This window comes from Arachis ipaensis, chromosome B5 (assembly GCF_059453495.1).
Source record: "Arachis ipaensis isolate K30076 ecotype BB chromosome B5, ASM5945349v1, whole genome shotgun sequence".
NCBI lineage: Eukaryota > Viridiplantae > Streptophyta > Magnoliopsida > Fabales > Fabaceae > Arachis > Arachis ipaensis.
Genome location: NC_142440.1, coordinates 65,154,307 through 65,179,776, shown reverse-complemented (window position 1 = coordinate 65,179,776; position 25,470 = coordinate 65,154,307). Strand labels below are relative to the sequence as shown.

The 25,470-nt window shown below is 38.3% G+C and overlaps 1 non-coding gene and 1 pseudogene across 1 annotated transcript; both read right to left on the bottom strand.

The window, feature by feature from the left end:
* LOC107640609 (uroporphyrinogen decarboxylase 1, chloroplastic-like) overlaps positions 1-25,470 on the bottom strand; it is a 69,704-nt pseudogene that overhangs the window by 2,131 nt on the left and 42,103 nt on the right.
* On the bottom strand, positions 2,562-2,669 carry LOC148564475 (small nucleolar RNA R71). The gene has a single exon (XR_015883887.1). It is a non-coding gene; the product is annotated as a small nucleolar RNA R71 (small nucleolar RNA).

Here is a 25,470-nt window from a genome sequence, read left to right as displayed (position 1 = left end):
GTTAGTTGTGCGAAGTTGTGACAAAGAATTGAGATTACGATTGTGCGTACCAAGTTGTTCGCGCCAATAAGATCACAATTTTGTGTACCAAGTTTTTGGCGCCGTTGCTGGGGATTGTTCGAGTTTGGACAACTGACGGTTCATCTTGTTGCTCAGATTAGGTAATTTTATTTTAATTTTAAGCTTTTTGTTTTTATTCTTCTATTTTTGAAAAATTTTCAAAAAAAAGAATAAATAAATAAAATAAAATTTCAAAAATAAATTATTCTATGGCTTCAGAATTTTTAAGAATGAATTCGAGAGTTTCACGATGATCTGTTGAATTATGGCTGGCTGTGAAGCCATGTCTAATCCTTTGGACCGAGATTTCAACTTATCATCACAAGAGTCTGTGGATTCTCATCTAATCAGCTGTTATATGCCTGATTTGTATCTGCTGAAGCTTGGCTGGCCATTGGCCATGTCTAGTATTTTAGACCGGAGCTTTCAATGAAAGCTTGGCTGGCTGGTGAGCCATGTCTAATTCTTGGACCAAAGTTTTAGACTAACATTACAAGATTCCCGGAATTCCTTTTAAAAATTTTGAAATCCTTATTTTCCTTTTCAAAATAATTTTCAAAAAATCCAAAAACATTTTATAAAATTATAAAACCAAAAATAATTTTGTGTTTCTTGTTTGAGTCTAGTGTCAAATTATAAGTTTGGTGTCAATTGCATGTGTTTTAATTTTTCTTTAAATATTCAAAAATTCATGCATTGCATTCTTCATGATCTTCAAGTTGTTCTTGATAAGTCTTCTTGTTTGATCTTTAAAATTTCTTGTTTTGTGTCTTTTTTGTTTTCATATGCATTTTCAATTTGTTAGTGTCTAAAGTTTGAAAATTTCTAAGTTTGGTGTCTTGCATGTTTTTCTTTTCTTAAAATTTTTTCAAAAATAAGTTCTTGGTGTTCATCTTGACATTCAAAGTGTTCTTGATGTTCATCTTGACATTCAAAGTGTTCTTGCATGCATTGTGTGTTTTGATTCATAATTTTCATGTTTTGAGTATTTTTGTTGTTTTTCTCTTTCTTCATTAAAAATTCAAAAATAAAAAAAAATATCTTTCCCTTATTTCTCTCATAAATTTCGAAAATTTGAGTTGACTTTTTCAAAACTTTTTAAAATTTAGTTATTTCCTATAAGTCAAGTCAAATTTTCAATTTAAAAATCCTATCTTTTTCAAATCTTTTTCAAAAATCAAATCTTTTTCATTTTTCTTTCATAATTTTCGAAAATTTCAAATTGATTTTCAAAAATCTTTTTCTAATTTTGTTTCATAATTTCAAAATCTTTACTAACAATTAATGTGATTGATTTAAAAAAATTTTAAGTTTGTTACTTGCCTAGTAAGAAAGGTTCAATCTTTAAATTTTAAAATCATATCTTTTTGTTTCTTGTTAGTCAAGTAATCAACTTTAATTTTCAAAATCAAATCTTTTTAAATTTCTTTTTCAATCTTTTTCAAAATAAATGTCAATCACATCTCTTTCAAAATCAATTTCAAAATCTTTTCTAACCTCTTATCTTTTCAAATTGATTTTCAAATCTTTTTCAAATTAATCCTATCTTTTTGTTTGATCCTTATCTTTTTCAAAACTACCTAACAAATTCTCTCTCTATAATTTTCGAAAATCACCTTCCTCTTTTTCAAAATTCCTTTTTAATTAACTATTTGTTTTAAATTCTAATTTGATTTAATTTTATTTTCCTTTCTTAATTTTCGAATTTTAACTTTAATTTTAAAATTAAAAACAAAAATATTTTTTCTTTTCTTTTCAATTATTTTCGAAAATTTTTCTCTCTCTCATCTCCTTCTAATTATTTATTTATTTACTAATACTTCTCTTCATCTCAAAATTCGAACCCTCTCTTCCTCTTAGTGCTCGGATTTCTCTTCTTATATTCCTTTCTTTTTTTACTCACATAAAGGAATCTCTATACTGTGACATAGAGGATTCCATATTTTCTTTTCTATTTTCTTCTTTTTCATATGAGCAGGAACAAGGATAAGAACATTCTTGTTGAAGCTGATCCTGAACCTAAAAGGACTCTGAAGAGGAAGCTAAGGGAAGCTAAAGCACAACTCTCTGGAGAAAATCTGACAAAAATTTTCAAAAAAGAAGGAGACATGGCCGAAAATAATAACAATACAAGGAAGATGCTTGGTGACTTTACTGCACCAAATTCTAATTTACATGGAAGAAGCATCGCAATCCCTGCCATTGGAGCAAACAATTTTGAGCTAAAGCCTCAATTAGTTTCTTTGATTTAACAGAACTGCAAGTTTCATGGACTTCCATCAGAAGATCCTTTTTAGTTCTTAACTGAATTCTTGCAGATCTGTGATACTGTTAAGACCAATGGGGTTGATCCCGAGGTCTACAGGCTTATGCTTTTCCCATTTGCTGTAAGAGACAGAGCTAGAATATGGTTGGACTCTCAACCTAAAGATAGCCTAAACTCTTGGGATAAGCTAGTCACTGCTTTCTTAGCCAAGTTCTTTCCTCCTCAAAAGCTTAGCAAGCTTAGAGTGGATGTTCAAACCTTCAAACAGAAAGAAGGTGAATCCCTCTATGAAGCTTGGGAGAGATACAAGCAACTGACCAAAAAGTGTCCTTCTGACATGCTTTCATAATGGACCATCTTAAATATATTCTATGATGGTCTGTCTGAATTATCTAAGATGTCATTGGACCATTCTGCAGGTGGATCCATTCGCCAAAAGAAAATGCCTGCAGAAGCTCAGGAACTCATTGACATGGTTGCAAATAACCAGTTCATGTACACTTCTGAAAGGAATTCTGTGAGTAATGGGACGCCTCAAAGGAAGGGAGTTCTTAAAATTGATACTCTAAATGCCATATTAGCTCAGAATAAAATATTGACTCAGCAAGTCAATATGATTTCTCAAAAGTCTGAATGGATTGCAAGTTGCGTCCAAAGTATTAAAGAAGCATCTTCTGAACCACATGGGTGAACCCTATGGAAACACCTATAATCCCTCATGGAGAAATCATCCAAATTTCTCATGGAAGGATCAACAAAAGCCTCAACAAGGCTTTAATAATGGTGGAAGAAACAGGTTTAGCAATAGTAAGCTTTTTCCATCATCCACTCAGCAACAGACAGAGAATTCTGAGCAGAATCCATCTAGCATAGCAAATATAGTCTCTGATCTATCTAAGGCCACTTTAAGTTTCACGAATGAAATAAGGTCTTCCATTATAAATTTGGAGGCACAAGTGGGCCAGCTAAGTAAAAGAGTCACTGAAACTCCTCCTAGTACTCTTTCAAGCAATACAGAAGAGAATCCACAAAGAGAGTGCAAGGCCATTACCTTACTTGGTGTGGCCGAACCCAGAGAGGAGGAGGAGGACGTGAATCCTAGTGAGGAAGACTTCCTGGGACGTTCAGTGACCAATAAGGAGTTTTCCTTTGAGGAACCAAAGGAATCTGAGGCTCATCTAGAGACCATAGAGATTCTATTGAACCTCCTTTTACCATTCATGATCTCTGATGACTATTCATCTTCTGAAGAAGATGAAGACATTACTGAAGAGCAAGTTGCTCAATATTTAGGAGCAATCATGAAGTTGAATGCCAAATTATTTGGTAATGAGACTTGGGAGGATGAACCTCCATTGCTCATCAAGGAACTAAATGCCTTGGTTCAGCAAACTCTACCTCAAAAGAAATAGGATCCTGGTAAATTCCTAATTCCCTGTAACATAGGCACCATGACCTTTGAGAAGGCTCTGTGTGACCTGGGGTCAGGAATAAACTTAATGCCACTCTCTGTAATGGAGAAACTTGGGATCTTTGAGGTACAAGCTACCAGAATCTCATTAGAGATGGCAGACAACTCAAGAAAACAGGCTTATGGACTGGTAGAGGATGTGCTAGTAAAGGTTGAAGGCCTTTACATCCCTGCTGATTTCATAATCCTAGACATTGGGAAGGATGAGGAAGAATCCATCATCCTTGGAAGACCCTTCCTAGCCACAGAAAAAGCTGTAATTGATGTTGATAGAGGAGAATTAGTCCTTCAACTGAATGAGGACAACCTTATATTTAAAACTCAAGGATCTCCTTCTGTAACCATGGAGAGGAAGCATGAAAAGCTTCTCTCACTGCAGAGTCAACCAAATCCCCCACAGTCAAACTCTAAGTTTGGTGTTGGGAGGCCACAACCAAACTCTAAGTTTGGTGTTGAACCCCCACATTCAAACTCTAAGTTTGGTGTTGGGAGGTTCCAATAATGCTCTGAACATCTGTGAGGTTCCATGAAAGCTCACTGTCAAGCTATTGACATTAAAGAAGCACTTGTTGGGAGGCAATCCAATGTTATTTAATTATATCTTTTTTATTTTATTGTTATTTCGTGTTTTATTAGGTTGATGATCATGTGGAGTCACAAAAACTACTGAAAAATCAAAAACAGAATGAAAAACAGCTTTAAAAACAGCTCACCCTGGACGAAGAACTTACTGGCGTTTAAACGCCAGTAAGAAGCATCAAACTGGCGTTTAACACCAGAAAGAAGCATCAAGCTGGCGTTTAACACCAGAAAGAAGCATCAAGCTGGCGTTAAAGGCCAGAAACAAGCACCAGACTGGCGTTTAACGCTAGAACAGAGCATGGAAGTTGCGTTAAATGCCAGAAACAAGCAGCAAGCTAGCGTTTAATGCCAGACATGAACTCTAAGGGCGTTTTGCACGCCTAATTAGAGCAGGGATGCTAAGTCCTTGACCCCTTTGGATCTGTGGACCCCACAGGATCCCCATCTACCCCTCTCTTTCTTCTTTTGCTCGGGGACGAGCAAACATTTTCAGTTTGGTGTGGTAAAAGCATTGCTTTTTGTTTTTTCCAAAACCATTAATGGCACCTAAGGCCAGAGAAACCTCAAGAAAGAGAAAAGGGAAGGCAATTGCTTCCACCTCTGAGTCATGGGAGATGGAAAGATTCATCTCAAAGGTCCATCAAGACCACTTCTATGAAGTTGTGGCCAAGAACAAGAAATCCCTGAGATGCCTCAAGGGATGTACTTTCTTCCACAAAATTATTGGGAGCAAATCAACACATCCCTAGGAGAATTAAGCTCCAACATGGGACAACTAAGGATGGAACACCAAGAGCACTCTATCATCCTCCATGAGATTAGAGAAGATCAAAGAGCTATGAGGGAGGAGCAACAAAGACAAGAAAGAGACATAGAAGAGCTCAAGAGCACCATTGGTTCTTCAAGAAGAGGAAGACGTCACCCTCACTAAGGTGGACACATTCCTTAATCTCCTTGTTCTTATTTTCCTGTTTTTCGTTTACTATGCTTTATGTTTATGTTTGTGTCTTATTACATGATCATTAGTATTTAAGTGTCTATGCCTTAAGTTATGAATGTCCTATGAATCCATCACCTCTCTTAAAGGAAAAATGTTCTAAAAACAAAAGAACAAGAAGTACATGGTTTCGAATTCATCCTTGAAATTAGTTTAATTATTTTGATGTGGTGACAATACTTTTTGTTTTCTGAATGAATGCTTGAACAGTGCATATGTCTTTTGATATTGTTGTTTATGAATGTTAAATATTTTGGCTCTTGAAAGTATGATGAAAAGGAGAAATGTTATTTGATAATTTGAAAAATCATAATTGATTCTTGAAGCAAGAAAAAGCAGTGAATACAAAAGCTTGCGAAAAAAAAAGAAAAGAAAATTGGCAAAAAAAAATGAAAGAAAGAAAAAGAAAAAGCAAGCAGAAAAAGCCAAGAGCCCTTTAAACCAAAAGGCAAGAGCAAAAAGCCAGTAACCCTTTAAACCAAAAGGCAAGGGTAACAAAAAGGATCCAAGGCTTTGAGTATCAGTGGATAGGAGGGCCCAAAGGAATAAAATCCTGGCCTAAGCGGCTAAACCAAGCTGTCCCTAACCATGTACTTGTGGCGTGAAGGTGTCAAGTGAAAACTTGACACTGAGCGATTAAAGTTGAGGTCCAAAGCAAAAACAGAGTGTGCTTAAGAACCCTGGACACTTCTAATTGGGGACTCTAGCAAAGCTGAGTCACAATCTGAAAAGGTTCACCCAATTATGTGTCTGTGGCATTTATGTATCCGGTGGTAATACTGGAAAACAAAGTGCTTAGGGCCATGGCCAAGACTCATAAAGTAATTTTGTTCAAGAATCAACATACTGAACTAGGAGAATCAATAACACTATCTAAATTCTGAGTTCCTATAGATGCCAATCATTCTGAACTTCAAGGGATAAAGTGAGATGCCAAAACTGTTCAGAGGCAAAAAGCTACTAGTCCCACTCATTTAATTGGAGCTAAGTTTCATTGATATTTTGGAGTTTATAGTATATTCTCTTCTTTTTATCCTATTTGATTTTCAGTTGCTTGGGGACAAGCAACAATTTAAGTTTGGTGTTGTGATGAGCGGATAATTTATACGCTTTTTGGCATTGTTTTTACGTAGTTTTTAGTATGATTTAATTAGTTTTTAGTATATTTTTATTATTTTTTAAATAAAAATCATATTTCTGGACTTTACTATGAGTTTGTGTGTTTTTCTGTGATTTCAGGTAATTTCTGGCTGAAATTGAGGGACTTGAGCAAAAACCAGATTCAGAGGCTGAAGAAGGACTGCAGATGCTGTTGGATTCTGACATCTCTGTAATCAAAGTGGATTTTCTGGAACTACATGAGTCCAAATGGCGCGCTCTTAATTGCTTTGAAAAATAGACATCCAGGGCTTTCCAGAAATATATAATAGTCCATACTTTTATCGAGTTTAAATGACACAAACTGGCATTCAACGCCAGCTTTCTGCCCTATTCTGGAGTTAAACGCCAGAAACAGGTTGCAAAGCAGAGTTAAACACCAGAAACAGGTAACAAACTGGCGTTTAACTCCAAGGAAGACCTCTACACGTAAAAGCTTCAATGCTCAGCCCAACCACATATCAAGTGGGCCCGGAAGTGGATTTCTGCATCATTTACTCATTTCTGTAAACCTTAGTAACTAGTTTAGTATAAATAGGACTTTTTACTATTGTATTTACATCTGATCTTTGATTAGTTTTATGCTATCTTAGACCTTTATGGAGGCTGGCCATTCGGCCATGCCTGGACCATCATCACTTATGTATTTTCAACGGTAGAGTTTCTACACACCATAGATTAAGGTGTGGAGCTTGATGTGCATAAACTTGTTATGCTACGATTTAGGAAATTGCACGATCGGCAAAATTCCTTCCGGCAAGTGCACCAGTTATCGTCAAGTAAAAACTCACAATAGAGTGAGGTCGAATCCCACAAGGATTGGTTGAATGAGCAATTCAGATTAGAAGTGTGTTCTAGTTGAGCGGAATCAAGATTTAGATGAGAATTGCGGAATGTAAAATTGGCGGGAAAAGTAAATGACAAGAAATTGAAATGGCGGAATCTTAAATTGCATGAATTAAAGAGCAGAAGCTAAATTGCTGAAATTAAAAGGGAATGGGGGTGATTGCATGAATTGAGTTGCAGAATGTAAAGAGAAAGTGGAAATCAGAAATGGGGAATTCATTGGGTTATAGGAGATATTGAGATCTCCGAATCAAAACATGTTTATCTCTTCCTCAACCAATGCGTTCATTAAATTTTGCTTGGCAATCTTATATGATTGGATCCCAATCCCTTGGCTCACCAATTCTCTCTAAAAACAAACAAATTCCCAATCCCTTGGTTTAAATGTTCATAAGAAGAGATGATGCTCGATCACTGATTATACCACACAGCTTCATGAACCACAATTTGGTAGGATTACATGTCACAATATCCATCCAAACCCCAATCCAATTCACTGTGAGAAAGCTTCTCTAGCATGAATCCTCCATTCCTTTCCCAAGGTTCCGAAGGATTCCAATTATGGGTAGTTTCTTTCCCAAGACAACTACCCAATGGAATTAGATCGAGAAGCTTTCTAACAAAATTCAAGAGAAAAGATTGAAGAAGAAGATAAACTATTATTGATTCATTGAATTACAATAGAGCTCCCTAACCCAATGAAAGGGGGTTTAGTGAGTCATAGCTCTGAATTCAATTACAAAGATATGAAAACTAGCTAAAATGAAAAGTTCCAGTTCTCTCCCCCTCAGGGGCTGGATTCCCCTTCAATCCCCCGTGTCTGTCTCAAATGTAGAAACTAAGGCCTTTAAATAGGCTCCCTAAATTACAAAATGAAAATGAAATTCAAAGCAAATTACAATCAAATGAAAATAAACTATTCTAGATGATTCTTGTGGCCTTGATTTGGTGTTGTTGATGGGCCTTGCTTGCTTGAAGGGTAGAGTGACATAATTGATCCAAAAAGGATAATGATCCATTAAACTACACTCAAACGTTGCACCCCCCTTTCTTGAGTCGTCACTTTGTTCTCTTGTCAACCTTGCCAATTTGATGCCAAATATAGACTATTATACCTCGTTGGAAAGCTATGGATGTCAGCTTTCTAACGCAACTGGAAGCACCTCAATTGGATCTCTATAGCTCAAGTTATGCTTGATTGAAGGTGACAAGGTTGCTGGTTGGTTCGACAGCGTTTAAGCCAACGTTTAAGTCACTTAAACGTGCTCGAAAATGCCAATTTTGGGAGCTCAGTTGCATTGTCCACCCCATACTTCTATATATCGTTGGAAAGCTCTGGATGTCTACTTTCCAATGCAACTGGAAGCGCATCATTTGGAGTTCTACAACTCGAGTTATACTCCATGGAAGGTGAAGAGGTCAGCTGGCCTGATTGCATGTTGGTACTATGCTCTTCTATGCACATTACGGGGCTGTTTTCTCCCTCAATTTTTAGTATCCACCATGAATGCCATATATGCTTGGAAAGCTCTAGATGTCTTCTTTCCAATGCATTTTGAATCACCTCATTTGGAGTTTTGTAGCTCAAGTTATTTATGTTTGAAGAAGGCATGGTCAAGCTGTTCCATATAACACGTTTAAGCTTCAGTTTAAGGTTAAACTGAAGCTTAAACGTGGAAATGGAAAAGGTAGCCCTGGAGGTCGAACACGTTTAAGCTCCAGTTTAAGGTTAAACTGGAGCTTAAACGTGGAAGCTTAGAAAGGTAGCCCTGGAGGTGTCGAACACGTTTAAGCTCCAGTTTAAGGTTAAACTGGAGCTTAAACGTGGAAATGGAGAAAGCAACCCTGGAGGAGAAACTTGGTCGAACACGTTTAAGCTCCAGTTTAAGGTCAAACTGGAGCTTAAACGTGGAAATGGCGGACATGCTTCCTGATTGGTATTCTCATTCTGGCGTTTAACCTCCAGTTTAAGGTTAAACTGGAGGTTAAACTTCAATTCCAGCATTATATGGCTTGGTAGTTTAAGTTCCAGTTTAAGCTTAAACTGGAACTTAAACTCCACATGTGATATTCAAGCTTCCTTTATTGATTTTGTTGCTTCCTTGCCTAGCCTCTTCTTCCCTGAAATCATCCAAACAATTGCATCAAAGTCTTGCAAAAATTCATGAGAATTCTTCCATTCATAGCTTTCAAGGAATATAACTAAAAACTCATGGAATTTGCATCAAAATCTTCATGTTGAATGATTTAAGATAAGCATGACTATTTGGCCCAAAATGATTACTTAAGGCTCAAGAAAATGCATAAAACAACTAAAAATAAAAGAAAAAGGCTAGTGAAACTAGCCTAAGATGCCTTGGCATCACAACACCAAACTTAATCCTTGCTTGTCCCCAAGCAAGTTCTGAATTATTGAGAAGAAAGAATGAAACAGAAAGTAAATTCATTAGCCATATCAGTAAGTAATTGATTAATGGGGTGTTCATGCAGAAAGTTGTTGCAGCATCACTTTATTGTTTCTTAGGTAAGAATGTCACTTTTTATGTTTCCACTAAAACACTGCTATGGCCTCTTGTTATTCACATATCCTTGGCAAGTTTCTTTTCTTTGTTTTTCTTTTTCTTTGAGCTTATTTGCTCCTTGTTGCTCAGTGTCATGTGTTGCACAAGCCTTTGGCATTTTCTTTTTCTTATCAGTGCACTACACATATCCACTACAGGCATTTTAGTTCACATTTCTTCTTGAGACATTGGTACCCAGCACCTCTTTGTGTACTAAATGTTTTGTATTTAGGTTGCTCTTGATAATGGACTTTTGGTTGATAATCCCGGGTTAGTTAACCCAAGTTACCAAGTGTTGAAACACTCCTCAGAACCTATTCATCCAAGCATATCCTTAATACATAAACACCACAGGCATTTGTCTCAGAAGTTCAAACCATTGGTGCCTAGCTTATTTTCTCAATTTTTTTTTTTTTTTTGCTTTTTGGTTGCCCTTTTTCAGTGGCTTTTTCTTCTTCTTCTTCTTTCTTTTTCATGGCCAAAGACATTTATTCATCAAGATCCATAGACAGCATCCTAAATTCCACTAAAAGTGACAATTCTAACTTTATTTCTTAGTGAGCTAACTATTCAACCAAACATGCATACCACCACTTAATCTTATTTGATTTCTTACTAAATGGAATTGAGTTACTTTTGTTCAAACTTTTCTTTTATTTTTGGAAACAGAACAAGCATGGCAAGCATACATTTAAGCAAGTGAAGTTTATCCAGACACTTAGACTATCACTTATTTGGAAATTAAACAAACAGACAAACAAAAACTGCAATGACTCAAACTTAAAGCAGGGGTGCATGCAAACTTCCAATATCAGCAATTCAAAGTACAAGCAATTAAGTGACAATACAACCTTTTAGCATCTTCTTTGTTGTTCATCATCCTTCCTAGCCTTGGTGTTCTCTTTGATGATGATGTATATTCCTTCCATGAGATTGATTGTCTTCCTGCAAAGCTATTAGAAGTTGCTTGTTCCCCAAGCACTTTGAGAATTGGTTAGCATGCATGTATGTTTGTAGGCCTCTGAACTTAGATTGGTGTGTGAACACCAAACTTAGTTCCTTGCCATATGCAGCAATTTGGATCATATGCAGAAAACCTCATGTGCTTTTATTAAGAAAATAACTATGATCTAGAAATTAAACTATTGTTTAAGTAGTTTCCCTGATTGGTTGGAGCTAGTGACTAGTCATGCTGAGGTAGAAATGTGCTTTTAATGAAGTTTTTGGTGGAACACCAAACTTAGAATCTCACATTCACCCTTGAATTGTTTTGGTGTGCAACACCAAACTTAGCTCCTTGCAATACAGATAAATCTACTTAACTCTTTTATTGAAATAACTAGAAAAGAAAAACTACCTTTGGTTGGGTTGCCTCCCAACAAGCGCTTCTTTAACGTCATTAGCTTGACATGCTGTTCCTGACTTTCTTCCTCTTCTTCCAGTTTGTTAAGAGGAATGACTTCAAGTGGATAAAGGAGCTAGTTAGTGCCCCTTGTTGTGAATGCTTCTTTCCAGCAAGCTTTCCCTTGTGATTGGCTTGAGTGAACTTGCTTGTTGGCTCAGGAGTTGGATTGTTCTTCGACCTTCTCTTCTTCATGGATATGATCCTTTGTTTCTCGGTCACAATCCTCATTTTGGTGCTTGTTTCTACTGCCTTCACATCCTTGATCTCAGAACTTGGTTGTTGTTGGACAGTTGGAGTATCCTGTTCATCAAAAGCTTCCTGAATTTGTGGTTCAATGAACCCTTCCTCTTTTCAACTCTCTGTGTCATTGGAGTGTGATCTCCCTTGATTGACTTTCTCCCTTTCTTGTTCTTCTGATTCCTCCCTTGGGTTTGCCATGGTATCACTAGAAGAATTGTGGGTAGGGATTTGCTTTGATAGATATCCAATTTGTGCTTCTAGCTTTTGAATGGCAGCACCATGATTTTGTAAGTTGGATATCACTTCTTCCTTAAAGCTTTTCAAATCGGCCACATCTCTGCCCATAGTTGCAATCATTCCTTCTATCCTGTTTAATTGATCTTGAAATTGTTGGTTCGGATTGGGTTGATGAGGTTGATTATCTTGGCTGTGATATGGTGGCTGGGAGTATGTGTTTTGTGTGGGCTGATAGAGTCTTTGGTTGGAGTGTTGGTAGTGGTATGACTCTTGTGTGTAGTGGAATGAGTCTTGTGGATAGTGAAATGAATTGTATGAATTTGAGAAGGAATTTTGTGCTGAGAAATGCTCAAGTGATGAAGAATTTGGATATGTAAAACTAGGAGGTGAGGTTGGATAATTCAGAGGTGATGGCTCTTGATGAATGGGGTGTGAATAAGTGAAATCTCTTTGGTTTTGATCTTCCCAGCCACAACTTGAGTAGTGATCAAATTCACCAAAACATGGACCATTTTGTGGCTCTGGGAAGTACCCCGTTTCCTGTTCCTGATACTCCCACCCACCATGAGCATAATAACATGAATCATTCTGTGGTGGTGGAGAGTTTCTCATGAATTTTGATTGACCAAAAGATGATGGATACTCCTTTCTTTTTTGCAATGTGCTCAGTCTCAAACAATACTCATCCAAAGATAGTGGAAATTCCATAGTGAGGCAATATCACAAACAGCTAGTGGTTAGTATGCTAACAAGTGAATAAGCAAAGAAAACAAATTAAAATTTGCAGAAATTAGCAGTAATAAACTGAAACAAAAACTATTAACAAAAGAAAAGAAAAATTGCTCAATCTAGTTAACTTCCAATTGGAGAATTGTCAATCGAAAACCAATCCCCGGCAACGGCGCCATAAACTTGATGTGCATAAACTTGTTATGCTACGATTTAGGAAATTGCACGATCGGCAAAATTCCTTCCGGCAAGTGCACCAGTTATCGTCAAGTAAAAACTCACAATAGAGTGAGGTCGAATCCCACAAGGATTGGTTGAATGAGCAATTCAGATTAGAAGTGTGTTCTAGTTGAGCGGAATCAAGATTTAGATGAGAATTGCGGAATGTAAAATTGGCGGGAAAAGTAAATGACAAGAAATTGAAATGGCGGAATCATAAATTGCATGAATTAAAGAGCAGAAGCTAAATTGCTGAAATTAAAAGGGAATGGGGGTGATTGCATGAATTGAGTTGCAGAATGTAAAGAGAAAGTGGAAATCAGAAATGGGGAATTCATTGGGTTATAGGAGATATTGAGATCTCCGAATCAAAACATGTTTATCTCTTCCTCAACCAATGCGTTCATTAAATTTTGCTTGGCAATCTTATATGATTGGATCCCAATCCCTTGGCTCACCAATTCTCTCTAAAAACAAACAAATTCCCAATCCCTTGGTTTAAATGTTCATAAGAAGAGATGATGCTCGATCACTGATTATACCACACAGCTTCATGAACCACAATTTGGTAGGATTACATGTCACAATATCCATCCAAACCCCAATCCAATTCACTGTGAGAAAGCTTCTCTAGCATGAATCCTCCATTCCTTTCCCAAGGTTCCGAAGGATTCCAATTATGGGTAGTTTCTTTACCAAGACAACTACCCAATGGAATTAGATCGAGAAGCTTTCTAACAAAATTCAAGAGAAAAGATTGAAGAAGAAGATAAACTATTATTGATTCATTGAATTACAATAGAGCTCCCTAACCCAATGAAAGGGGGTTTAGTGAGTCATAGCTCTGAATTCAATTACAAAGATATGAAAACTAGCTAAAATGAAAAGTTCCAGTTCTCTCCCCCTCAGGGGCTGGATTCCCCTTCAATCCCCCGTGTCTGTCTCAAATGTAGAAACTAAGGCCTTTAAATAGGCTCCCTAAATTACAAAATGAAAATGAAATTCAAAGCAAATTACAATCAAATGAAAATAAACTATTCTAGATGATTCTTGTGGCCTTGATTTGGTGTTGTTGATGGGCCTTGCTTGCTTGAAGGGTAGAGTGACATAATTGATCCAAAAAGGATAATGATCCATTAAACTACACTCAAACGTTGCACCCCCCTTTCTTGAGTCGTCACTTTGTTCTCTTGTCAACCTTGCCAATTTGATGCCAAATATAGACTATTATACCTCGTTGGAAAGCTATGGATGTCAGCTTTCTAACGCAACTGGAAGCACCTCAATTGGATCTCTATAGCTCAAGTTATGCTTGATTGAAGGTGACAAGGTTGCTGGTTGGTTCGACAGCGTTTAAGCCAACGTTTAAGTCACTTAAACGTGCTCGAAAATGCCAGTTTTGGGAGCTCAGTTGCATTGTCCACCCCATACTTCTATATATCGTTGGAAAGCTCTGGATGTCTACTTTCCAATGCAACTGGAAGCGCATCATTTGGAGTTCTACAACTCGAGTTATACTCCATGGAAGGTGAAGAGGTCAGCTGGCCTGATTGCATGTTGGTACTATGCTCTTCTATGCACATTACGGGGCTGTTTTCTCCCTCAATTTTTAGTATCCACCATGAATGCCATATATGCTTGGAAAGCTCTAGATGTCTTCTTTCCAATGCATTTTGAATCACCTCATTTGGAGTTTTGTAGCTCAAGTTATTTATGTTTGAAGAAGGCATGGTCAAGCTGTTCCATATAACACGTTTAAGCTTCAGTTTAAGGTTAAACTGAAGCTTAAACGTGGAAATGGAAAAGGTAGCCCTGGAGGTCGAACACGTTTAAGCTCCAGTTTAAGGTTAAACTGGAGCTTAAACGTGGAAGCTTAGAAAGGTAGCCCTGGAGGTGTCGAACACGTTTAAGCTCCAGTTTAAGGTTAAACTGGAGCTTAAACGTGGAAATGGAGAAAGCAACCCTGGAGGAGAAACTTGGTCGAACATGTTTAAGCTCCAGTTTAAGGTCAAACTGGAGCTTAAACGTGGAAATGGCGGACATGCTTCCTGATTGGTATTCTCATTCTGGCGTTTAACCTCCAGTTTAAGGTTAAACTGGAGGTTAAACTTCAATTCCAGCATTATATGGCTTGGTAGTTTAAGTTCCAGTTTAAGCTTAAACTGGAACTTAAACTCCACATGTGATATTCAAGCTTCCTTTATTGATTTTGTTGCTTCCTTGCCTAGCCTCTTCTTCCCTGAAATCATCCAAACAATTGCATCAAAGTCTTGCAAAAATTCATGAGAATTCTTCCATTCATAGCTTTCAAGGAATATAACTAAAAACTCATGGAATTTGCATCAAAATCTTCATGTTGAATGATTTAAGACAAGCATGACTATTTGGCCCAAAATGATTACTTAAGGCTCAAGAAAATGCATAAAACAACTAAAAATAAAAGAAAAAGGCTAGTGAAACTAGCCTAAGATGCCTTGGCATCAGAGCTCTGCTGTTCCTCATGAATTAATGCAAAATACTATTATTTTTCTATTCAATTCAAGCCTATTTCTTCTCTAAGATATTCATCCACACACAAGAACATGATGAATGTGATGATTATGTGACACTCATCATCATTCTCACTTATGAACGCGTGCCTGACAAACACTTCCGTTCTACATGCAAACAAGCTTGAATGTGTATCTCTTAGCCTTTTGATCGTGAGATCAGAGTCTTCGTGGTATAGGCTAGAACTATTGGCGGCCATTCTTGAGGTCCAGAAAGTCTAAACCATGTCTGTGGTATTTCGAGTAGGATCCGGGAAGGGATGGCTGTGACGAGCTTCAAACTCGCAAGTGCTGGGCGTAGTGACAGACGCAAAAGGATTACTGAGTCCTATTCCAGTATGATCGAGAATCGATAGATGAATAGCCGTGCGGTGACAGCGCATCTTGGACCATTTTCACTGAGAGGACAGGAAGTAGCCATTGACAACGGTGATGCCCTACATAAAGCTTGCCATGGAAAGGAGTATAAAGGATTGGATGAAAGCAGTAGGAAAGCGGAGATTTAGAAGGAACTAAGCATCTCTATATGCTTATCTGAAATTCTCACCATTGAATTGCATAAGTATCTCTATCCTATTTTATATTTTAATTATCAATTCACCATAACCATTTGAATCCGCCTGACTGAGATTTACAAGGTGACCATAGCTTGCTTCAAGCCGACAATCTCCGTGGGATCGACCCTTACTCACATAAGGTTTATTACTTGGACGACCCAGTGCACTTGTGATGACAAGTCATCCTAGCCTATTTTAACTAGTCTTTTTCTTTTGTTTTCATTAGAATTATGCACTTTCTTGAGCTACAAGCAAGCTAATTGAGTAGATTTTCATGTTTCCCTTGATTGAACCAACCATATATGAATTCATACCATTTCATGAGGTTTTATGCTATATTTGTTGCATATTATGAAAGAATGAATATCTCATGATTTTGAGCATAGCTTTGATGAGTTTGGTTGATTAATGATAGGTGAAGAAGGCTTGGAGAAAGGTTGAAGCAAGAAGGAATGGCTAGGAGTGAAGAGAGGACAATGGAATAAGTGAAATTGAACCAGGAAGCAAGAAGCTGGACCTAAAGTTAGCATCAAACTTTTGGTTGAAAAGTTAGCCCCTAACTTGGAGGCTAACGTTGGAACTTGAAAATTCTCCCCTGGGCTTCAAAAGTTTGCGCCAACGTTAGCCCCTTAACTTTGAGGCTAACGTTGGCACATGGATTTCTCCCATGGGCACCAAAAGTTTGCGCCAACGTTAGCCCCCTAACTTTGAGGCTAACGTTGGCACATGAATTCCTCCCTGGCCATCCAACGTTTGCGCCAACATTAGCCCCCTAACTTGGAGGCTAACGTTGGCACATGAATTACAATGGGGAAGGAGCAAAAGTTTGCGCCAACGTTAGCCCCCTAACTTGGTGGCTAACGTTGGCGCCACTAGCACACAAGGCATTGCCAACGTTAGGGTCAAAGTTAGACCCCTAACGTTGGCACCAACGTTCATACCAGCAAATTGTGCTGGCTGCTATGAAAAGTTGGAGCCAAAGTTAGACCCCTAACTTTGGCTCAAACTTTTGGTCCAACTTTTGCTAACCTCAAAACCGGTTCAATTGGTTCACTTCGGTTCTTCTCCAAAGTTCAAGAGCAATCAACCAAGGCCTCTTTCAACCCAATTCCACCAAGAGCAAAGGCCCAACTCAAGCCTTGAAGATCATTTGAAGAAAGTGTATAAATAGGATAAAATTCAAGTTATTCGGGGAGCTTTCCTTTTGGAATTTTCATAATAGTTTTCGGAGAGCTTTTGTTATTTAGTGAACTTTAATTTCTTTGCTTTCATTGCTTTCAATTTCATTTTACACTTGTCTTGGATCTTGGATTGGAGAATTGAAGAAATTCTGTTTCAATCACAATCTTGGATCTCTGTTTCTTTACTGCTAATTGAATTTCATTTCCGGTTAATTGCTCTTCATCTATTTTCCTTGCAATTTACAATTTCCTTGCAATTGTTCTTGTTGGATCTAGGAAGGCATTGAGATCTAGACTTGGTTTTCTAGTCTCTGGGACCTGAGATCTGAATTTCTCATTTCATTTCTCTGTTTACTGCCTTCTACGTTCATTTACTTTTCTGCTTCATATCCGGTTCAATCCCAATTCCCTTTCCCTCTTCTGTTTGATGCAATTTAATTTTTCCTTGTTTAATTTCTGCAAATCCACATCCCAATCCCCTTTACATTTCAAGCAATTTACATTCCTTGCGCTTTAAGATTCCGCAATTTACATTTCTTGCACTCTAAGTTTCTGCTATTTAATTTCTTGTTCCTTAAGATTCAGCAATTTAATTTCCTGCACTCTTTACTTTCATGCAATTTACATTCTGCAAATCACAAATCACCCAACCAACACTCGATTCGCTTGACTAAATCAACCACTAAACTAAAATTGCTCAATCCTTCAATCCCTGTGGGATCGACCTCACTCCCGTGAGTTTTTATTACTTGATGCGACCCGGTGCACTTGCCGGTTAGATTCGGGTGTTTTGGGAGAGATTCGTTTCTCCACCAAAATATCTCATCAAGTTTTTGGCGCCGTTACCGGGGATTGATTAGATTGACAATGATAAAGTGAGGTGGTGATCTAGATCAAGCACTTTTTCTTTAATTTTGATTAACCCACTAACTGTTTGATTTTTTGCTTAAACTAACTAACACTTCAATCTGGCAGTAAATTGAAGTGCCACTGGTTTTGTGCATTTCTCATGCTCTGCTTGTATGTCAGGTACAAGAAGAACCATACCCAATTTTCATGAACAAGACGAAAGAACTCTCAGGAGGTTAAGAAGAGCTGAAAGAGGGAAAAATATTGTTGGAGAAGAGGAATCAGACGAAGAATTCCAAGAGATGGAGGAACATTTAACCAATCCACCAGGTGGAGAAGACAACAACAATGGCAACCCACCCCAGAGGAGAGTTTTGGCTTCCTATACCTTTGCAAATCCTAGACATTGTGGGAGCAGCATCTTGGCTCCAAATGTCAATGCCAACAATTTTGAACTCAAGCCACAACTCATCACTTTGGTTCAGAACAATTGCTCTTTTGGTGGAGGACCACTTGAGGACCCACACCAACATTTATCCACTTTCTTGAGGATATGCAACACTGTCAAAACTAATGGAGTGACCCCTGACAGTTACAAACTGATGCTATTCCCATTTTCTCTCAGGGACAAGGCCACTTAATGGTTGGAATCGTTTCCAAGGGACAGCATTAACAACTGGGATGATTTGGTAACTAAGTTTCTTGCCAAATTTTATCCACCTCAGAGGATTATAAGGTTAAAGGCTGAGGTACAAACATTTACACAAATGGAGGCCGAACCCATCTATGAGGCATGGGAGAGGTACAAGGCTCTGATCAGGAAATGTCCCCCTGCCATGTTTAATGAGTGGGAGAAGCTTCAAAACTTTTATGAAGGCTTGACACTGAAATCCCAGGAATCTTTGGATCATTCAGCTGGAGGTTCCTTGCAACTCATGAAAACTGCAGAAGAAGCTCAAGAACTCATTGATATGGTGTCCAACAACCAATATTTCTTTGCTCATCAAAGAGGCCGCCAACCATCACAAAGGAGAGGAGTAATGGAGCTAGAAGGAGTGGATTCAATCCTGGCTCAAAACAAGATGATGCAGCAGCAAATTCAACAACAATTTGAGCAAATGGCCAAGAGGATTGATAGTCTCCAAGTTGCAGCAGTTAACACCAGCCAACCATCAACCACATGGGGACAGAGTGTAGAAACTCAAGAAGAACAACAACAAGAGCAAGTACATTATATGCACAACCAAGGACCAAATGAAGTGTATGGTGATACATACAATCCATCCTGGAAAAACCACCCAAACCTCAGATGGGGAGATAACCATACCCAAAACCAACAACCATGGCAGAGGAACTCAAACCAACACAACCCAAGAAGCAACCAAAACCACAACCAGCAACAAACTAACCAAAACCCTTACAGAAAACCTCAAAATAACTACCCCAACCTCAACCAATACCAATCTAATAACCAACCCACCAACCAAAATGCCTACCATCCACCACCCACATCTCATAACCCACCTCAAGTATCACCTGAAGCCCAAAGAATCACTCACTTGGAGGCCATGATAGACAAAATGTTGAAACACCAAGAAATGGTGACCAAGAATCAAGAAGCCTCCCTGAAGAGCTTAGAGAGACAGATGGGGCAACTCTCCAAGCAAGTATCTGTTGAGAGACCTTCAAACTCACTGCCCAGTGACACAATTTCAAATCCCAAAGAGGAATGCAAGGCAATACAATTAAGGAGTGGGAGAACATTGATAAGCAACAATGACACTACAAGGAAGCAAGCAGAGAACATCAAAGAACCAACAGAGGATGAAAAGCAAACAAAGGCAGATGAGGCTAAGGAGCAAGTTGTGATGCCAAACAAAAGCACTGAGAAACTTAAAGAGAAGAACAACCAGCCACATAGCTCAAAGGAAGTAGCTTAGGGACAGCAGCAAATAGGAAAGAGCATCACACCTCCACTGCCATATCCCCAGAGGTTCAACAAAGAGGTTAAAGACCAGCATTTTCACAAATTCCTTGAGATTTTTAAGAAGCTGGAAATCAATATTCCCTTGGCGGAAGCACTTGAGCAAATGCCTCTATATTCCAAATTTCTGAAGGATCTTATCAACAAGAAAAGAAGTTGGCTTGAAAGGGAAACCGTATTACTCACCGAGGAATGCAGTGCTGTGATTCAACGGGGCATTCCACCAAAACTTAAGGATCCGGGAAGCTTTGTAGTCTCATGCACTATTGGCAAGATAATTCTCAACAAGGCTCTTTGTGACCTGGGTGCCAGCATCAATTTAATGCCTCTCTCAATGATGAGAAAACTTGCCATAGAAGAGCTTAAACCCACCAGGATGTCACTAGTCATGGCTGACAGATCAATCAAGACACCCAATGGAATTGTGGAGAATCTGTTGGTGAAGGTTGAGGAGTTTATTTTCCCAGCATATTTTGTAATCTTGGACACTGAAGAAGAAGGAAACGACTCAATCATTCTGGGAAGGCCATTTCTACACACAGCAAGGGCCATCATTGATGTAGAAAAAGGAGAAATGACCTTCAGGGTCCATAATGAACAAATGGTCATAAATGTGTTCAAATCAATGCAAAATGCTCCTGAGCAAGAGGATTACGTAAGAGTGGATATGATAGATAGTTTGGTGGAAGAAGCATTAGAAGAAAATTTTCAAGAGCAAGAAGGAAATCAAGGGGCAACAGAGGAACAAGTGGCTGAGACCTCTACTGAGCAAGATGAAAGGCAAGATAAGAAGGAAGATGTACGAAGACAAGAACTGAAACCTTTACCCACCCATCTCAAATATGCATTCCTTGGCACATCGGAGAGCTTCCCAGTAATCATTAATTCATCCCTAACAAAGAAGGAAGAAGGAGAACTTCTTGACGTACTCAAAGCTCACAAAGATGCTTTAGGATGGACCATTGATGACCTGAAGGGAATCAGCCCTGCAGTATGTATGCATAAGATCCTTTTGGAAGATAATTCCAAACCAGTGGTTCAACCGCAAAGAAGGTTAAATCCCACAATGAAGGAAGTTATCCAGAAGGAAGTAATGAAGTTGTGGAATGCAGGGATAATTTTCCCAATATCTGACAGCCCATGGGTAAGCCCGGTTCAAGTTGTACCAAAGAAGGGAGGAATGACGGTCATCACTAATGAAAAGAATGAGTTGATCCCTACTAGAACAGTGACTGGGTGGAGGATGTGCATAGACTATAGAAGATTGAATGATGCCACCAGGAAGGATCATTTCCCTCTCCCATTCATTGATCAGATGCTGGAAAGGTTAGCCGGCCATGCCTATTACTGCTTTTTGGACGGATATTCTGGGTATAATCAAATCGTAGTGGACCCCAAGGACCAAGAGAAAACTGCCTTCACATGTCCATTTGGAGTTTTTGCATATCGGAGGATGCCCTTTGGGCTCTGCAACGCCCCTGCCACATTTCAAAGGTGTATGCTCTCCATTTTCTCTGATATGGTCGAAAAATTTTTAGAAGTTTTCATGGATGACTTCTCTGTTTTTGGTGATAATTTCAATGCTTGCCTAAACCATTTAACCCTTGTCTTGAAACGATGCCAGGAAACTAATTTGGTTTTAAACTGGGAGAAATGCCATTTTATGGTACCCAAAGGGATTGTTCTTGGCCATAAAGTTTCAAAAAAGGGGATAGAGGTTGATAAGGCAAAGGTTGAGATCATAGAAAAACTCCCTCCACCAATCAATGTGAAATCTGTTAGAAGTTTCTTGGGGCATGCCGGATTTTACAGAAGGTTTATCAAGGACTTTTCAAAAATAGCCAAACCTTTGAGTAATCTGTTAATGCTTGATAACCCTTTTGTTTTTGATGAAAACTTCCAGCATGCCTTTGAAACTTTAAAAAATAGACTCACAACAGCACCAATCATCACACCTCCAGATTGGAAATTACCTTTTGAACTCATGTGTGATGCAAGTGATCTTGCAATTGGTGCTGTACTTGGACAAAAAAAAAGGAAAATTGCATCATGTCATATATTATGCAAGTAAAGTGTTGAATGAGGCCCAAAGAAATTACACCACAACAGAAAAGGAATTGCTAGCTGTAGTCTATGCATTTGATAAGTTTAGATCATATCTAGTAGGATCCAAGGTTGTGGTTTACACTGATCATGCTGCACTTAAGTATTTGATGTCAAAGCAGGATGCTAAACCAAGAATCATCAGATGGATACTGCTCCTACAAGAATTTGACATAGAGATAAGAGATAGGAAGGGCACTGAAAATCAGGTCGCTAATCATCTGTCGAGGTTACCACATGAAACAAATCAAAAAGCATCCCAGCCTATAAATGAAAGCTTCCCAGATGAGTACCTTCTGCAAATCCAGCAAGCACCATGGTTTGCTGACATAGCAAATTACAAAGTGGGAAGGAAAATACCGCAAGAGTTCTCTAAGCAACAAGTGAAGAAGTTGATCAACGAAGCAAGGAAATTTTCATGGGATGAACCCTTCTTGTTCAAAAGATGCTCTGACGGAGTAATCAGAAGGTGTGTTCCCGAAAGTGAAATGAGGGACATCTTGTGGCATTGTCATGGTTCAGCTTATGGTGGACACTTTGGCCCAGAAAAAATAGCCACAAAAATATTGCAGAGTGGCTTCTATTGGCCAACTATCTTCAAGGATGCCAGAGAATATATACACCAATGTAATGAATGCCAGAAAGCAGGAGGATTAACAAAAAGGAATGAGATGCCTCAAAATTTTATCTTAGAATTAGAATTGTTCGATCTATGGGGAATTGATTTTATGGGGCCTTTTCCTCCTTCTTATTCTTTTAGATATATCTTGGTAGCAGTGGAGTATGTCTCAAAGTGGGTGGAAGCCATAGCCACAACCACCTGTGATGCACAGATTGTCCTCCAATTCCTAAAAAAATACATTTTCACTAGGTATGGAGTGCCAAAGGGTCTTATTAGTGATGGCGGTAGTCACTTTTGCAACAAACAAATGGAGAAACTCCTCCACAAGTATGGAGTAATTCACAAAGTAGCCACACCTTACCATCCTCAGACTAATGGCCAAGCTGAACTTGCAAATAGAGAATTAAAAAAGATTCTAGAGAAAACAGTGGGAATCACAAGGAAAGATTGGGCTAGAAAGCTAGAAGATGCATTGTGGGCGTATAGGACAGCTTTTAAAACTCCTATTGGCAAGTCACCCTTCCAGCTATTGTATGGCAAATCTTGCCACCTCCCTGTAGAGCTTGAACACAGAGCTTTCTGGGCCACTAAACTCCTCAACCTTGATCCCCAAACTGCAGGAGAAAAAAGGTTGTTACAACTAAATGAACTGGATGAATTTAGACTGGAAGCTTATGAAAGTGCGAAGATATACAAGGAGAGAGCTAAGAAGTGGCATGACAAGAAGATCACAAAGAAGGAATTCAAGCCAGGACAGCAAGTGCTCCTGTATAATTCGAGGCTTAAAATCTTCCCTGGCAAACTGAAGTCTAAGTGGACTGGCCCATACTTGGTGACAAAGATTTTTCCCTATGGGAATATTGAACTGCTAGATGAGGCAACGAAGAATCAATTCACTGTAAATGGTCACAGAACAAAGCTATACTTGGGAGGACAATGGGTTAAGGAAAAAGAGGTTCAACACCTACAGCCCTCTTAAAAAGAATTAAAAGGTGTCAAGCTAGTGACAATAAAAGAGCGCTTGTTGGGAGGCAACCCAACCTGAGGTAGTTTTCTTTTCATAGTTATTTCCATAAAAAGGTTAAATGATTGGTATGTATTGCAAGGAGCTAAGTTTGGTGTTTCACACCAAAACAAATTAAGGAGAATAAAGGATTCTAAGTTTGGTGTTCCACCAAAATCTCACTTAAAAGCACATTCTCACTCTCTACATAAAGGGTTACTAGCTCCAAGTAATCTGATAAATCATTTAAGCATTGTCTGTTTCTAGTTTTTAGTTTTATTACCTTTAGCAAAGACTTAGGCTTTCACATATGGTTATGCATAAGAAACATGGCAAGAGACTAAGTTTGGTGTTCACACACCAAAGTAAGTTCAAACGCCTACAAGAAAGTCTTGCACACTAACCAGTCATCTAAGGGCTTGAGAAACAAGCAACTTCCATTAACTCTGCAGAAATTCAATCACTCTCTTGGGAGGACTACACACCATTAGCTGAGAGAAAGAAAGAAGAAGCCACCAAGAGGTTGTATTGTCACTTAACTCCATCAGCATTGAATTGCTCTCAATTGGAAGTGTGAATATGCCCATTTTAACAGTAACTGTTAGTTTGGTAGTCTGTGCATCATTTATGTTTGTCTCTTTTACAATAAGTAAACTAGCTTATGTGTGTGCTTGTGTGTTCACTTTCACTTGACAAGAAGCATGTGTTGTCCCCTGCATCTTTAAATTCAATAAAAGAACAGTTTGAATGTGAAGCAAGATAGTCTCTGTTAGATAGAAGTAGAATAAAAGTAAGTGGTGGTATGTGTGTGATTGTATAATAGCTCACTTTTAGTGAATAAAGAGCCAGGATATCTCCTTCTAAGTAAAGAGTGGCTTACTGTCTATGAATCTCAATTGAATTAAATTCCTTGGTTAGAAAGAAAAACAAAAAAAAAAGGAGGAAAGAAAGAAAAAAAAAAGGGATAGCCAAAAAAGTGGCAGAACAAAAGAAAAACAAAAAGAAACAAAGCTGGACACCAATAGCTTGAACCTTAGAATATATGCCTGTGGTGTCTTTGTATTAGGATCTGCTTGGATTATTAAGCTCTTTGGAGTGCATCAACACTTGGTGACTTGGGTTAACTAACCCGGGATCATCATCTGAAAGTCCACTATCAAGAGCAACTTAACTACAAGGCATTTAGTAACCCAAAGAGGTTCTGGGCATCAATGTTCTAAGAAGGAATGTGAGCCAAGTGTCTATGGTGAATAATGTGTCAAGTATAAAGAAAAGAAAATGAACTTGCTACACATGACACTCAAATAAAGCTTATGAACAAAGTAATAGCCAAGGATAAAGGAATAATGAGAGGTCATAGCAGTATGTCACTTGAAGCTTGAAGGAGACTTTCTAGGCCTAGGAGTCAATAAGAAGTGAGTATTTGCATATCCACACAAAACCCCATGAACTATCAATAATACTCTGCTAGCATGAACATCCTCTTCCATTTCATTCTTTCTTCTCAATAAATCTTTTCTTGCTTGGGGACAAGTAAGCTTTAAGTTTGGTGTTGTGATGACAAGTCATCCTAGCCTATTTTAACTAGTCTTTTTCTTTTGTTTTCATTAGAATTATGCACTTTCTTGAGCTACAAGCAAGCTAATTGAGTAGATTTTCATGTTTCCCTTGATTGAACCAACCATATATGAATTCATACCATTTCATGAGGTTTTATGCTATATTTGTTGCATATTATGAAAGAATGAATATCTCATGATTTTGAGCATAGCTTTGATGAGTTTGGTTGATTAATGATAGGTGAAGAAGGCTTGGAGAAAGGTTGAAGCAAGAAGGAATGGCTAGGAGTGA